General features: G+C 38.5%; 1 non-coding gene across 1 annotated transcript; it reads left to right on the top strand.

Annotated features, from left to right (window-relative positions):
• Positions 1-942: 942 nt before the first annotated feature.
• Positions 943-1065, top strand: LOC119472625. Its single transcript, XR_005201780.1, has one exon. It is a non-coding gene; the product is annotated as a U6atac minor spliceosomal RNA (small nuclear RNA).
• The last annotated feature ends 16510 nt before the right edge of the window (positions 1066-17575 follow it).

Here is a 17575-nt window from a genome sequence, read left to right on the forward strand (position 1 = left end):
TCAAGGGGGTACCTCTACAAGTCTGCAAGAACCACAGTGTTACTGGGCTTGGGGCTCCTCCTAAAGTAGAGTCAGTTTAGATCACAACACATAAGTCCTTTAGAATATCTGGAAAGCTTTCCAAAGAAGGATGGGTACAAATAAGCCCAGAAGGAGAAGACTACAGTAAATATCTGACTATTCAATGCCCAGACACCAAAGAACATCTAAAAGCCTCAACACCATCCAGGAAAACATGACCTTGTCCCGTGAACTAAATAAGCCACCAGGACCCAATCCTAGAGAAACAGAGATATGTGGCCTTACAGCAGAGAATTCGAAATGGCTGTGCTGAGGAAACTCAAAGAAATTCAAGATAACACAGAGAAGGAATTTAGAATTAGGCAGATTTAATGAAGAGATTAAAATAATTGAAAAAATCAAGCAGAAATTTTGGAGCCAAAAAAATGCAATTTCTATATGGGAGAATGCATCAAGGTCTTTTAATAGCAGAATTGATCAAACAAAATTAGCTTGAAGACAGACTACTTGAAAATACACAGAGGAGGCAAAATAAAAAAATAAAAAATGAAGCATGCCTACAGGACCTAGAAAATAGCCTCAAAAGGGAAAATGTAAGAGTTATTGGCCTTAAAAAGGAGCTAGAAAAAGAGACAGGGGTAGAAAGATTATTCAAAGGAACAAGAACAAGAACTTCCAAACCTACAGAAAGATATCAATATCTAAGTACAAGAAGGTTATAGAACACCAAGCAGATTTAACGCAAAGACAACTACCTCAAGGCATTTAATAATCAAAACTCCCAAAGGTCAAAGATAAAAAAGGGATCCTAAAAGCAGCAATAAAGAGAAACAAATAATGTACCACGACGTTCCAAAACGTCTGGAAGCAAACAAAAGCTTGCTGTGGAAACCTAATAGGCCAGAAGAAAGTGGCGTGACAGTGTTGTATGAAAGGAGAGAAGTTTAGCACTCCCCTTGACAAGAATGGTAGAGGCCGTCAGGCCTGACAATACACATACAGTTAAGGCATTGCCACCTACTTTGTGGCATCTAACCATTTTTTAAAGGAAATGTGGCACATATACACCATGGAATACTATGCAGCCATAAAAAAAGGATGAGTTCATGTCCTTTGCAGGGACATGGATGAAGCTGAAAACCATCATTTTCAGCAAACTAACAAAAGAACAGAAAACCAAACACTGCATGTTCTCACTCATAGTGGGAGTTGAACAATGAGAACTCATGGACACAGGGATGGGAACATCACACACCGGGGCCTGTTGGGGAATGGGGGGCTAGAGGAGGGGTAGCATTAGGAGAAATACCTAATGTAGATGATGGGGTGATGGATGCAGCAAATCACCATGGCACATTTATACCTATGTAACAAACCTACATGTTCTGCACATGTATCCCAGAACTTAAAGCATAATAATAAAAATAAGAAAGTGGCATGACACATTTAAAGTGCTGAACTGGGGCCTGTAGGTGGTGGTGGGGTGGGGGGGATGAGGGACTAGGGGAGGGATAGCATTAGGAGAAATACCTGATGTAGATGATAGATTGATGAATGCAGCAAACCACCATGCACGTGTTTACCTTTGTAACAAGCCTGCACATTCTGCACATGTATCCCAGAACTTAAAGTATAATAAAAAAAATTAATAAGTTCTTAAAGAAAAAAAACTTTTACCTGACAAAAATATCCTTCAAACATGCAGGAGAAATTAAAACTTCCCCAAACAAACAAAAGCAGAAGAATTTCAAAAGCAGTTGAATTTCAAATTTCAACACAAGACCTTTCCTACAAGAAATGCTAAAGGTAGTACTTCAATCAGAAAGAAAAGAATGTTAATGAGCAATAAGAAATCATCTGAAGGTGCAAGGCTCATGGGTAATAGTAATTATATTAATAGTTATAAATTCAGTGGCCTGATGACCTTAAGGGCTCAACTAGCTCCACTAACTAGTCAACTACCTACCCATTAGCAGCACCAGGCAAAGTTGTCATCTTCCAATGGAAATCACCTTTATTTTCCTTGGCATTGATCTGTTGTACACCATACTGTAAATATATAATGCATAATTATCTTCCCTTGTTTGCATTTTTAGCATGGGAGATGGTCAGAGCTTATATCAGGAAGATAATTCCAAGATTCTTCCCCATTTTCATCTACCATCTTCTGGGGTATAGTTGGCATGGAAAGATGGTACTATATATCTGACTATATAAATATATTTCTGGAGTATTTCCATTGCCTTTCTATATCTATTCTCTACTCTCCACTCTGAGATTTGATCTTTACTGTCTACAAGTTCCCTTATCCTCTTCTAAGTTTGTTCATAGGCTGCATGAACAGTGAATCAGGTGAGAGAAAAGGTTCTGTACAATTATCCAGCTGGCTCCCTCCCTATGGGTTACAATAGGTGAGATGACTGTTTACAGAAGTCCGCAGGTCCAGTAGGTTGACCTCTAGGTTGCTGGAAGTTACCTCCAGTTACTCAGCAAGGTTTCGTTAATTGCTCCTTCTATGATTGGTGTTGGTTCCCTGCAATTGCTAGCCCCATCATGTTTTATTACCTCTCATCAGTTTCCTTAATCCAGTAAATAAGTCTCTTAAACACTGGAAATGCTGCTTTACTGAAGTTTCCGGCTGGAGAATTCCCTTTCTTTCCTACAGGACTCTGACTGATACAGTAACTGTCTGATTAAAAACAGATAGTTGACCTTTAGCAGCCAGTTGAAAGTCTACAAATATGCTTAGTCTCTTTTCATAAACTACAAATGCTTAAAAAGTTACTTACGACCAATGCAAAAGTGTCATATATTTAACACTATTTTGAAGGCCTTTCCAAGTGCATAGTGCCAATCCACGATTCAATCCCTCCTGGCAAACGATGTTACAAATAAGAGGGAGAGAGTTTAAATTAGTGCTCTCTAGATTCAGAGTTAGGGGTTAGGCGCACTACTGCATAGAATTGAAATCAATTTCTATACTATAGAATGCCATAAAAAGTGCCCAATGTCCTCTTAATGTAACTTTTGGAATACTATTGATTGAGTGAAATTTTGAGGTCCCAGAAGTTGAACATTCACATGACCATCCTAAGTGTCCTGTCTGACTAAACCAACAACATGTCTCTGTTTAGTGACCACTATGAGTGAATTTACCTCCAGCCCTACTTGCACTACATGGATGTATGTTTTAAAATCACTTACTTATTAATGCATATTAATACATAGTCTTAAGATACACACATTGCAAAATAAAATAAGCTATGGGGTGGCATGCCAACGCTCCCACTTACTAGCTGTCTCAAAAAGTTAATCTCTAAATTTCAGCTTTCTGAAATTACAGAGGGTAATAACAATTTTTACCTCATGGATTTTGTAAGATACAAATGAATTAGTAAATCTAAGTGTTTAGCACAGTAACTCATAAAAAGCACTGACTGAATGGTTCTATTCTGTTACGCATCTCTCTTTTCCTCATAATAAGCTGTTGTGTAATAATTTATTACATAGCAGAGCACTGGAAACTTTCTTTTGTGGCTGTCACCTTCCAGGCTACCATATCTGTCCCTACAGTCACTGTATTTATTTCTGGGAATGGCATTCTAGCTGATAGAGTCCAAAAAGTATAGAATAGGAAGGAACTCTGGACATGATGTTGTCCAGCCTGCTCAGTTTAATGATAAGAAATCCAGGACCCAGATGAGTGAAATGACCTATGGGCTCACTGATGCAGCCGCCAAGCAGGAACTAGTGGTAGCGCTTCTGTTTCCCCTGCAGCTGCCCTGTTCACCACACAGTGGAGATGCCTACAGAAATGGTTTCTGAGAGCATAGCTCCTGCTCTGAGTCCGAAATCTCTCTTTGGATTACACTGCTTGGTCTTTCACGCCTATGGCCTAGTGAAGGTCCCAATCCTGTTCTCACCACCACCCACCTCAAACTGGACATTATAACATTCCAAGATAGGTGCTGAGACCTCTACTTACAGCTCTCCAAGATGCAAGCTCAAGTCGGAGCTCCTAATTTAGGCATAAATTAACTGGTTAACATTTTGAAATAAATCATTTTCTCCTGAAGCCTTCAGGGCAAAGAAATCAGAAGCATGAAGGGTAAAGACCCTGGTCAAAATCACCAGATACAAAAGATCACATACTATATGATTCCCTTTATATGGAATATCCAGAATAAGTAAATCTAGAGATAAGGAAGATAGAGTGATGGTTGTTAGGGCTGGGGGAAGGACAAATGGGGATGGAGTTTGCTTTTGGAGTGAGGAAAACGTTGTGCTACTAGATAAAGGTGATGGTTATGTATATGAATGTATTAAATGCCCCTGAATTGTATACTTTAAATTATTTTAACATTATGTGAATTTGCTTTCAATTTTTAAAAATCGCATGAATACAAGTATATTATTGTTTGCCAATGGTATCATACAATCTCAGACAATCACCTAGTCTGAGAACTCTTACCAGTTGTTTTTGTCTGTTCTTCTAGTCTGTGCCCACTTACAATTTTATTTTTATCAAGCTGTGCTCAAAAATCTTTGCAACTTTGCTGGAAGTTTCTTCAAGGAGTCAATTTTTTCTGTCTGTAAATGATTCCTTCAAGATACCAAGTGTTTCATTCAACTGATATACTGAGGAGAGCTATTGATCCATAGTTTTCTCTTCTTGTAATGTCCCTCTCTGGTTTAGTTACCAGGATCTTGCTGGTTTAGTAAAATAAGTTGGAAATGTCTTTTTTTTTCTCTATTTTCTGAAAGAGCTTATAGAAGAATTGTATTACGTTTTTCTACCACAATTTTTTAGAATATACCACTGAAGCAATTTGGGCCTGGAATTTTCTTTTTTGGAAGAATTTTTATTATAAATTCAACCTATTTAATGAATACAGATTTTCTGTTAAACAGATCAATATTTGCTTTTACTTCTTTTGTCAGTTTTACTAACTTGTAACTTTGTTAGCATTCTTATTCATTTTGAAAAATTTTAATAATTTTCTTAGGATTTCCTCTTGATCTATGATTATTTGTAAACATGTTACTTAATTTCTAAATACTTTAGGATTTTTCCAGGGTTTATTTTTTTCTATTGATTTCTATTTTAACTGTGTTGTGGTCAGAAAATATACTTGTATTATTTCAGTCTTATATAAGCCAGATAATATAATCAAAATCAGGAAGGTGATACTGACATATTCCTACCATTGAATACTCAGGGCCAGTTTTCCATTGTTCCAATAATACCTTTATAGAATGAGGACTTAGTTGAGAAACAGTCATTACATTATTTTTGGTCATTTGTTTTTTTAAGTCCGATTCAGTCTGGAAAAGTTTCTCAAAATTTTCTTGACTTTCATGAACTTGACCCTTTTGGCATTTACAGGCCAATTATTTTGTAGAATGATCCCTGATTTGGACCTGTCTAATGCTTGCTCATGACACTTGGGTGTTCTTGTTGCTTCCTGTCAGGGAATGTACAAGATCAGCATCTTCCTTCTCTTTGATCACTTGTTTAGGATCCTGTCTGCCAGGTGACATTACTCTTTCCAATTTGTAATTAATATGTATTTTGTGATAAATTACTTTGAAAGTATGTAAATGTGCTATTCTTCACCAAACATTTTATTCATTCACTAATTTATTTATATCTTTATGGTCTCATAGTTTCTTATTTAATTCAATGAATTAGAATTTACTACTGACTACATTTATTTCCCTCAAATTATCCCTGCTTAAACCAGTAGCTACTTTTGCAGTTTTTGACAGGTTCTCTGTCTCTCTCTCTTTTTTCTTTTTCTTTTTTCTTATTATTCTTTAAGATCTGGGACATATGTGCAGATCGTACAGGATTGCTACATAGGTATACACTTGCATAGTAGTTTACTGCGTCCATCCCCCCGTCATCTCCATTAGGTATTTCTCTTATGTTATCCCTCCCCACTCCCCCACCCCCTGCTAGTCCTCCCCTAGCTCTCCCACCCACCAGCAGGCCCCAGTGTGTGATGTTCCCCTCTCTGTGTCCATGTGTTCTCATTGTTCAACAACCACCTATGAGTGAGAACATGTGATGTTTGGTTTTCTGTTCTTGTGTCAGTTTGTTGAGAATGATGGTTTCCAGCTTCATCCATGTCACTGCAAAGACATGAACTCATCCTTTTTTATGGCTGCATAGTATTCCATGGGGTATATGTGCCACATTTTCTTTATCCAGGCTATCATTGATGGGCATTTGGGTTGGTTCCAAGTCTTTGCTATTGTAAAAGTGCCACAATGAACATATGTGTGCATGTGACTTTATAATAGAATGTTTTATAATCCTTTGGGTATATATCCATTAATGGGATTGCCAGGTCAAATGGTATTTCTAGTTCTAGATCCTTGAGGAATCTCCACACTGTCTTCCACAATGGTTGAACTAATTTACACTCCAACCAACAGTGTAAAAGCATTCCTGCTTCTCCACATCCTCTCCAGCATCTGTTGTCTCCAGATTTTTTTAATGATTGCCATTCTGACTGGTGTGAGATGGTATCTCAGTGTGGTTTTGATTTGCATTTCTCTAATGATCAGTGATGAAGAGCATTTTTTCATATGTTTGTTGGCTGTCTTCTTTAGAAAACTGTCTGTTCATATCCTTCCTCCACTTTTTGATGGGGTTGTTTGTTTTTATTTTTTTTCTTGTAAATCTGTTTAAGTTCTTTGTAGATTCTGGATATTAGCCCTTTGTCACATGGGTAGATTGCAAAAATTTTTTGCCATTCTGTTAGTTGCCAGTTCACTCTAATGATAGTTTCTTTTGATGTGCAGAAGCTCTTAAGTTTAATTAGATATCATTTGTCTATTTTGGCTGCAGTTGCCATTGCTTTTGGTGTTTTAATTATGAAGTCTTTGCCTATGCCTATGTCCTGAATGGCTTTGCCTAGGTTTTCTTATAGGGATTTTATGCTGTTAAGTCTTATGTTTAAATCTCTACTCAATCTGGAGTTAATTTTTGTATAAGGTGTAAGGAAAGGGTCCAGTTTCAGCTTTCTGCATATGGCTAGCAAGTTTTCCCAACACCATTTATTAAACAGGGAATCCTTTCCCCATTGCTTGTTTTTGTCAGGTTTGTCAAAGATTGGATGGTTGTAGATGTGTGGCATTAATTCTGAGTCCTCTGTTCTATATCATTGGTCTATATCTCTGTTTTGGTACCAGTACCATGCTGTTTTGATTACTGTAGCCTTGTAGTATAGCTTGAAGTCAGATAACGTGATGCCTCCAGCTTTGTTTTTTTTTTGCTTAGGATTGTCTTGGATATGCGGGCTCCTTTTTGGTTCCATATGAAGTTTAAGGTTGTTTTTTCCACTTCTGTGAAGAAGGTCAATGATAGTTTTATGGGGATAGCATTGAATCTATAAATTACTTTGGGCAGTATGGCCATTTTCATGATATTAATTCTTCCGAACCATGAGCAATGTTTTTTCCATCTGTTTGTGTCCTCTCTTATTTCCTTGAGCAGTGGTTTGTAGTTCTCCTTGAAGAGGTCCTTCCCAGTCCTTGTTAGTTGTATTCCTAGGTATTTTATTCTCTTTATAGCAATTGGGAATGGGGTTCGCTCATGATTTGGCTCTCTGTCTGCTGTTGGTGTATAGGAATGCTTGTGATTTTTGCACATTGATTTTGTATGCTGAGACTTTGCTGCAGTTGCATCATCTTAAGGAGATTTGTCTCTTTTATTTATTTATTTTTTGTCATTGAGCTTTTGCATTCTTTGACATTTTATTACTTTTTGGCACAACAATATATTTCAGGCTTGTGTTGTACTTTTTCTGGTGTAGCCCTGAAATTGACCATTCTTAGGAAGTCATAGTTCCTTTTAGAGGAAAATGGTAGTTGGAAGCCAAGATTTAGGCTCCAGTTCTGCTAATCAATATTGGATTATTGCTGCTGCCAATCCCACTCAGTAGATAAGACTGGAAAATATTTATGTATATTAACATACTTACCTCTACATTTATTTCTGTATTTATTATAAACCATGAGCTCACATTAAAACCTAATTCCAACCCAACACTCTAGAATTCATCCTAGATTTTCCACTTTCTGAACTCCCCATCAGCCTAGTGAGAGCTCCATGATCTTCTTGGACTCCATAACCTCTGCTTTGGTTCAAAAGCTGCTTCTAGACAATATAGTAGAATGATTGTTGACTCACTTAGGTGGGTGTTTCTTCTTTTTTAGGGATCATGGTCCTGTGTGGCTTATGTTGCTTTATGTTTTTGGTCTGGTTTCATTTTAGTTTACAGCAGGAGGATGGATTCACAATCAGGTACTTCCTCATTGCTGGATAGAAAAGAATAGTGCATTAAATGTTTACACCACTCATGTTTATATATCAAACATGGCTCACACAGACTATTACAACAATCCAGGCAATAAATCTGTGAATGCATATGTACTTGACAAAGCACAGAGGAAGAGATCTGGAGACAGCCACCCCCATGTCAACTTTACTTTTTTCTACTGTGTGACCTTAGGCAAGATATACAGCACATTTGGTCTCAATTTCTTCATCTATAAAGTGGGGGGTGGGGGGAGAAGACTAAAGGATATAATGTATGTGAATCACCATTGGAGAACATCACACAGACGTCTTCAATACGTGGAAGTTTATTCCTCAAATACTTCTATGAAATTTATTAAAACTTATTTTAAAAGAATAAAGTTTATTCAATAAAATACACTGAAATTCCTCCACAAACATTTTTCTCATGACTTTTATAACTTCAAATTTTCACTCTTTTAAAAAAGAAAATTATTTTATAAATTGAACATCAGCATTTATCATGTCAACCACTGCTGAAAAGTCAGTCTCTGGGGGTAGAATATGTTAGCTTTTAAATAGTGTGCAGATACAGCTTGGTTCAACTTTGAATAAAAAGCTAAAATACTTCAGTCACTCAAGTCTGCAAGATACATTCAGAAGGCAGGCACTGGCCAGGTGCTGTAGCTCCTGCCTGTAATCCCAGCACTTTGGGAGGCCAAGGTGGGTGGATCTCTTGAGATCAAGAGTTGGAGACCAGCCTGGCCAACATGGTGTAAACCCGTCTCTACTAAAAATACAAAATTAGCCAGATATGATGGTGCCCACCTGTAATCCCAGCTACTAGTGAGGCTGAGGCAGGAAAATTGCTTGAACCTGGGAAGTGGATGTTGCAGTGAGCCGAGATCATACCGCTGCACTCCAGACTGGGCGATTCCATCTCAAAAAAAGAAAAAGAGCAGCATGTCAATTACCAAATGAGCACTAAGCATTCACTGCACTTGTTAACTTTTGTGCTTGTTTTTGATACAACTGGTTACTCGTTTCTATTCATCATAGCTGTACTTTGAAAAGATGTTGAGTATATAGCATTTCCAACTTTGGAAATTGTTTTCCCATCTCTCTGGAAATAAAATCCTTTATGTAAAAATGTTAAATAGGCTTGTATGTAAAACAATGAGTTTTGTCAGACAATATCCAATATATGTGTGGATATGTATGGGCGTATATTTATGTTCAGTATATGCATGCATACACATATATGTAACTTGTTTCCAGGAGGTTTTTTTAGTATTTAAGGCTCCTCCTCCTTTTCCTCCTTCACCCAAGCCTTTATTCTTTACTCCTTTTCTCCCTTCTTCCATTGCCTTCCCTCCTTCCTTCTTTCCTTTCTTTTTTTCTTTGCTTCTTCCACATATATTCATTAAGCTCCCTTTATGTGCCAACGATATTAGGGACTTCATGTACATGATAAATAAGAAACCACTTCTGAGCCCAGAGTGTCAGGGGTAATGACAAAATACATAAAATTGGAGCACAGATCAAGGCAGCCAACCCAATTCGTGGGATCAGGTGAGGCTCATTGAATAAAGTAAGCCCTGCTGTAAATCCTTCCCCTGCTCCATCTACTTTTCTTCCAGTTTGGAAAACTCCTAGCCGTTATCATTTTGAACATTGCCTGTACCCCATTCTCCTACCATTCACCTTTGGAACTCCTACTAATGCTTATGTTTAAGTATTTAATTAATTTATTCATCTTATAACTTCTTTTTCATATTTTCCATTTTTTTCACTATTTTGCATTCTGAGTGAGTTCCTCAAATCTAGTTTCTAGTTCACAAATGTTTTCTTCAGCTGGGTCTAGCCTACCATTTATCTATTAATTAGTTTAAGTTTCAAGGATCATACTTCAACCATCATATTTCCATTTTTAGAACTACTATTATGTTCTTAATAAATCCAATTGTGCTTTTCTCCAATATCTTGAATTTATTTCATAGACCCCATTTATTTCTCTATCTCTTTGACTATTTAAAATATTTATTTGAAAAATTCCTTTCATATAATTAAACAATCTGTGAATGGTCACAACTGTTCTGTGTTTTGAACCTCTGCTGGTGGTGAGTTTTTTATATTATTTGAGCTCATTTCTGGCAGAAGTTGTGGAAATGCTTCCTGTGCTCTGCAACGAGGGGGGCAGGTAGCCTCCTGCCTAGGGCAGTTCAGCATGTGCTTCTAGCAATTTGATGAGTTTCAGTGGTTCCATGTCAGTTTTAACATTGGTTTCTCTGCCAAGTCCCTGCCCTGGAAAGTGGTGTGTATCCATGCCCCACCCACAGTTTTAGGTGCTCATATTTCTTGTGGATGCCTGTTTATCACAGTCCAGTACAGTGATCTGGCATCCAACTGTGCCCAAGTATTGCTACTAATGAATAGAGCTAATTTACTCGTAATTCATGAACTGCGCAATTCCTTCAAAGCGCCACACTTTGGGGCGTCCAATGCCAACTTCCTAACACCTTCTAGTTGTGCGGAGACCAGCGCATGCACATACCACCAAGGACTACTTGGTATCCACTTTCGTTCATCAAAATGACTTTGAGTTTTCACCTTGCATCAGACTCCTAATTTGTTCCTGTTCTTTCATTTGAACTTATCTAAGATATAATATTTTAATAAATGTTTTAACCAGTGTTTCTTTGTCTATAGACCTAGGCAGAGGAGAGGAATGGGGTGGCAATTTCCACATTTGCTCAGCTCACCATGTTGCCTCTGTAATTATGAAGCAGAGTCTTAAAGGTGGAGAAGGATGTGCAGATGCTATGCTAACTCCACATTCACTCCAACTATAAGGATTTCATCCCTTACTGGAATTCTTGTGTACGGTGTCATTTTTTGTTCACTTAATGACAGACTTCCTTGAATTCATGTAATTTTACTTATCCACACTCCACATTCACCCACATTGGTTTTATCTCAGAAAATGATGAGTGGATATAAGAGAACTAGGATTTTGAATGGATGCTGGGCTTAAATCCCAGGTGATGCGATGATCTGTGCAGCAGTCCACCATGGCACATGTTTCCCCATGCAACAAACCTGTACATGTTCCCTGAACTTAAAATTGAAGAAAAAAGAAAGATTTACACCTAAGTTTAAGGAGAGAGAGAGAGAGAGAGAAACTAGGATTTTACACTTTAATAAAATTTGTGATCTAAGTGTGGAGGGGCATACCTAGGGTTGGCAACCTCCACTGTGCTGGACTGGCAAGAGAAGGGTGTAGCGAGGGTCAAGAGGTGCATGAGTTGCAAAGGGGTTCCCAGCGATGATGTCTTAACATCTCTCTCACCCTCTGTTAGCTTCCTCTCATTTGTTTCATTTACTAATCAATTCCCTAAGCACTGTATGTGAAACTATATACCATTCATCTACATACTGTGTTATGGGTTGCAGTATATAATAATCCACGGGGCAGGTGTTAAAGGTTGTGAGGTACAGATAACTCATAAGGTGACAACACAGCAGAAGCTCTGGGGCCACATATGCCCAGATATAGCTTTGGATCTTAAAACACGTGTCAAGGGCCTAGGAAAAGTTGCCCCTTACATGTGTAACTCTACATTACCCAGCATATAGGCCAGTTTCAATTTCAGACATATTCTAATAGTGATAAGCTACTAGATATTGTCTAATTTGTTCTTTACCACAGTCCCATTAGGAATTACACATTTTGTATGAGTCATTAATTCATTCATTCAACAAAGATTAATGGCATTCCCTCTGTGCAGCAGGCAGTAGTCCAGGCAGAAAGTTTACAGCTGAGCGGATAGAAAAGTTTAAGTAAGTTGCTCACAGGTCACACTGCCATCAGGTGCCAGTCTGAATTTAAATCAAGATCTCTAACTACAAAAAAATGCTAACCATTACCCAGTAGCTCCTTTCAAATGTTGCAAATGAACTTTTATAATTGTGGTTTTCCTTCCTTCCTTCCTTTCTTCCTTCCTTTCCTCCCTCCCTCCCTCCTTCCCTCCCTTCCTTCACTCCTTCCTTCCCTTTCTTCCCTTTCTTTCCCTCCCTCCCTCCCTCACGTCTCTCTTTATCTCTCTTTCTTTCTCTTCTTTTTGACACGGTCTCACTCTTACCCAGGCTGGAATGCAGTGGTACAATCACAGCTCACTGCATCTTTGACCTTCCCTGGGTTAAGCAATCCTCCCGCCTCAGCCTCCCAAGTAGCTGGGACTATAGAGGCACGCCACCATGACTAGCTATTTTTTTTTTTAATTTTTATTTTTTGTGGAGACAGAGTCTTATGTTGTCCAGGTTGGTTTAGAACTCTTGGGCTCAAGTGATCCTCCTGCCTCCAGCTCCCAAAGTGCTGAGATTACAGGCACGAGCCACCCTGCCTAGCTGGTATTGTGATTTTTAAAAAATATTTCCTTGGTTTTCCATTTTCCTTCCTCCTAGTCATGTCCCGTCCTAGGAATGCTTCTCTTCATGAAGGGACTAAATCAGGCACTGGCTTAAATTTTCAACAGAAATTTAAAATGTTACAATAAAATAAATATAGTGAAACCCGAAGTATGACACTATATATTTTTAAAAATTCAGACAAAATAAACATTCAATAGATTTATAGCTTAATATTATCTAATGCCTTTTTTTCTAAAGACTTCTAAATTCTTCTTTCTTTTCTTCTTTTTGCTTTTTATCCTCAGTGTCCAGGTTTGTACTTTATTTTATCTCTAAAAAGGAAGTGGCTTAATGTTCAACTTCTTGTTCTTTTCTTTTCTAGTTGTTCACATCTATTTTTTGCTTTGCTTTCCAAGTTAAATCTTCACATTTCTTTCACTGTTAGCCTCTTCCCATCCTTAAAATGGTTTCTTTATAGTTCTTTAGCTTTTAAAACTCTTTCTTCACAGACAACTTGCCTTTTTTCTAAATTGTTTTGAAGATTTTCCTATGGTAAGGGAACCAAGACATAAGGGAAACCTTGAAGACTTATGTTCATTTACAAAAGCTTCCTGCTGTACTGAAAAGGAAAATTAAAAAAAAAAAAAAAAAGATATTTTGTTTCTGATTTCAGCTGTGTTGACACATCATTCTAGGAAGAAAACAGAACATTTCTGCTCATCAATGTTTTGCGATAGGAACTTGTGAGCCCTGATTGTCAATGTATCCTGCAGGAAGGCAAGTTTTATGCCTTAACAGAGGCCACACCAGTGTGCCCTCTGCCCAGCTAGCCCTCTTCCCATCACTTGATGGGATGACATCAAGCAGGGCATTGACACTGAACAGGGTACTAATTCATGGTTCACTTCTTATAATCGAAGCATAGCATGCTTAGTTGTTGCTAATGCCTTGGAATGAATATGTTTACTAGATGGCTCTTTGGGGTTTGGCACTGACAAGAATGGGAGGACACTGAACTGAGCACGTTGGAGGAGTAAAGGGTGAGGTGGAGGGTGATAAAAGAGCTCATCCCATGTTACCTGGGAGAGCTCATGGGGACATGGGTACCTGGAGAATGGAGTGAGCCAGAAACAAAAGGGCAGTTCAGAAAGTAGAGTGGCAGCATGAACAGAAACTTCCAAACTGGAATCAAGGATTGGGAGAAAGCTTAATATGGGGATATCCAGAGACTGAATGTGCAGAACAAGAGAAGCAGCCCAGGGGCTGCTGGTGCTAAAAATTCTAACCTTGGTCACCCATTTAATGTGCTGTAGCTTCTGGGGGAAACTCTTGTCATAATTGCCACCAAATAGTGAGGTTTTCCTTAAGTGATTAAAAGAAAAATGCTTTCAGTAGCTCAATTCAGTACACAAAGCCCCCTGTCAGCACCAAGGATAGTTTTATAGGGTTTTAATATCTTCCTGAGCTTTTTAAGGAGGGAAAGCAAGCATGTCATATCTGCTTTGCTGAGGCTTTAAGATTAATGTGACTGGGTGTGGTGGCTCACGCCTGTAATCCCAGCACTTTGGGGAGGCCTAGGCAGGTGAAATCACCTGAGGTCAGGAGTTTGAGACCAACCTGGTGAAACCCTGTCTCTACTAAAAATACAAAAATTAGCCAGGCGTGATAGTGGGTGCCTGTAATCCCAGCTAGTTGGGAGGCTGAAGCAGGAGAATCACTTGAACCCAAGAGACAGAAGTTGCAGTGAGCCGAGGTTGCACCACTGCATTCCAGCCTGGGTAACAGCAAGACTCCATCTCAGAAAAATATAAATAAATAAAAAGATTAATGTACAATAAGCAAAATACGTGGTTTAAAAAAAAGTTGTCCATATTCAATGCCTTTAAAATTAAACTTTGCAAATGATGCTTCTAATTCATTCATGACAGAAAAGCTCTACCAAGCTTCCTCCAGTCAGCACTGGCAAAAATTGCATCAACCCTCCCTTTCCCTATTCCAGACAGACAGTACACATTGGCCAGTCTCTTACACAGCTGAAATCTTTATCATCTTATCTGTCAGTGCTGTGCTCCAGGAAGCCATGAAGAATTAACTGGGACTGGCATCCCAGGTGGAGCTTGTGTGGACCTGATAACTTAATCCCCGCCATGTGCTAGGAGAACTCAGGGTATGTTAAAGCATGCCATTGCATACGTTTGTCTTTTCTGTGTTGGTCACTGGCAATTTTGCTCTCCTCCCATGTTGCTCACACAATCAAATGTTCAGGGCTTTTCTGTCGTCTCAACCGAATAAGAACTCAATTGTTTCTGATCGTTTATTGACTAAGTATGGATAACTATAGATAGTTTTTAAAGGGGTCAGTTGGTGGTTTTGTCAATGTTTCCTTCCTCCCAAATGTTTCTTTGATTTCCTAAGGATGAATAGGCTGCCCTGCTTCCAAGCATAACAAGAAATGTAAGTGCATTTCTACCGAAGGTAAATCTTTCTCTTGTAGTGTTCCGCATTGTGGGATCTCTGTTAATTGCTGTTTATATGTGAGCCTTTAAAGAATAGATATAATGTCAGTTTTGGCTGGGGTAAATTCTTTTATTACGTATTTCTTACCCAGAAGATTTCCCAACTGAATCACTTTTGCCTGGTTTGTTTGACTGGCAAGTGACTCCATTTATTGAGAGTCTAACTCAAGCTCCTTCGGAGAAAAACTAGAGACTGCACATTTTGAAATAGAAATTCTCCAGGATCTGATCCTGGCATTTTCCATGTCTCTTTAGGGTCTAGAAAGCACACTTGGTTTTACTGATTTTAAGAGAGGCCTCTCCTGATTTTCAAATGGGTCATATGAGAATTCTGAGAGTTCTGCACAACTTAAGATGCCTCTTGGGAGAACTAGCAAGTCTAGGAGACAAACCCTTTCCTCCACGCTGTGCTTGTAGGGTTACCTGACAACAAAGGTTTGCTCTCTACCCCTCAAAATACCGTGTACTTTTCTGAGTCAGCCTTGAGTCACATTACTGAAGGGTGACAAACTATGCCACCCTCAAATATGCCACTTTGACATAAGGATTACTTCAAGCCAAAGGTACTTGAAAAATAGCAGATGCAAGAAGATTAGATGTATTGTAATCTTCCCCTTGTTTTCCCTGAAGGTAGGAGATAAACCTGCCATGTGGAACATGCCCTCCCTGTGCCAAAAGAAAAGAAACATTCCTCCATGGGGAGTCAGAGCTGAGATAATTCCATATAAACAGACCTTGTTAAAAGAATTATCTCCCTTTGGTCTTCCCACAAAATTTAGTTAGTTTTCTACAACTGCCTCTTTACAAAATCATTTAAGCTTTGCTTTTTTTTTTTTTTTCTTGTGCATCATCATTTTCTCATGAGGGCTCCTATGTCATGTAAAATATGTTAAATTTATATGCCTTTTTCTTGTTAATCTGTCAATTTAATTCTGAAGCCCAACCAAGAACCTAAAAGGGCAGAGATAAAGTTTTTGCCTCCACTACACTATTGATCCCAACACACACACACACACACACACACACACACACACACAGAGAGAGAGAGAGAGAGAGAGAGAGAGAGAGAGAGAGAGAGAGAGAGAACTCTCTTCTTATTCTGTTCCAGTGAAATTCTGCCATCCTCTCAGACTAAAAGTTCCCACACCAGCCAGAAATGCACCCTCTGTCTTGATTCCAGGTTTACATTCATTCTGTCTTATATTGTGACTTACTTTTTGATGGAAAGCATGTAACTCCCAACTTACCTTCTTGAATCCTCGTATAAATTTCCAGCCTTCTGCTGATAATGCCCCCACCCTGGTGACCTGCAGGCGCCCCATCCCACGGAGCTATGGAAGCACAGGACTGCAAAATCCATAGCTTCTTCCTCAGCCCAGCACCTTGTCCCTTGTAAATATTCAGGTAAAATCTTCCAACAGACTCAGTGCCCACCTGATCCAAAGGAAAGGATAAAGTTCATGATACAAATATCTTTTTTTCTGACCTTGAAAATACTGACCACAGTGGAGATTAAAATCCTACCAAGGCTGCTGTTTAATCAATGACACGTGAGGTAGCCAGGTGCCGTGGCTCACAACTATAATCCCAGCATTTTGGGAGGCTATGGTGGGTGGATCCCCTGAGGCCAGGAGTTCTAGACCAGCCTGGCCAACATGGCGAAACTCTGTCTCTACTAAAAATACAAAAAATTAGCTGGGTGTGGTGGCACATGCCTGTAATCCCAGCTATACAGGAGGCTGAGGCAAGAGAATCGCCTGAACCCTGGAGGCGGAGGTTGCAGTGAACTGAAATCGTGCCACTGCACTCTAGCCTGGGTGACAGAGTGAGACTGCGCCTCAAAAAAAAAAAAAAAAAGACACATGAGGCTTTACCAGGAAATTTCAATATGTCCTCCAGTGTGTAATTCATTGTTTCAACAATGTTTACTAGGCAGGCATTCTAATAGATGGTGGATATAACAATAAATAAGGCATTTTGAAATCTCAAATAATTGAGTTTTAGGAATATTCAATGACAGAAAGTCTTATAATGTTACCACATCCAGACAATTTAAGTTTTTACATATTACTATTTCAATTTCATTCATTTTTTTTCTAAACTTTTATTTTTTTCTAACATGTAATTATAATATTTGAGCTAAGTATAAAAAAATTTTCTTAATTCCTATGTAAATTTAAGTGTATTTAAACTTTTTAATCTGAGCTTTGGAAAGTCCAGTTGAGATGGCTGTTTCTGAAATCCAAAAATTTTGCTTTATGGTTTTCAGTCAATTCAGTAACATGGAATCAATTGTATTGTTTCAATACACCTTTTGGAA

This window comes from Cebus imitator, unplaced genomic scaffold, assembly GCF_001604975.1.
Source record: "Cebus imitator isolate Cc_AM_T3 unplaced genomic scaffold, Cebus_imitator-1.0 Scaffold109, whole genome shotgun sequence".
Classification (NCBI taxonomy): domain Eukaryota; kingdom Metazoa; phylum Chordata; class Mammalia; order Primates; family Cebidae; genus Cebus; species Cebus imitator.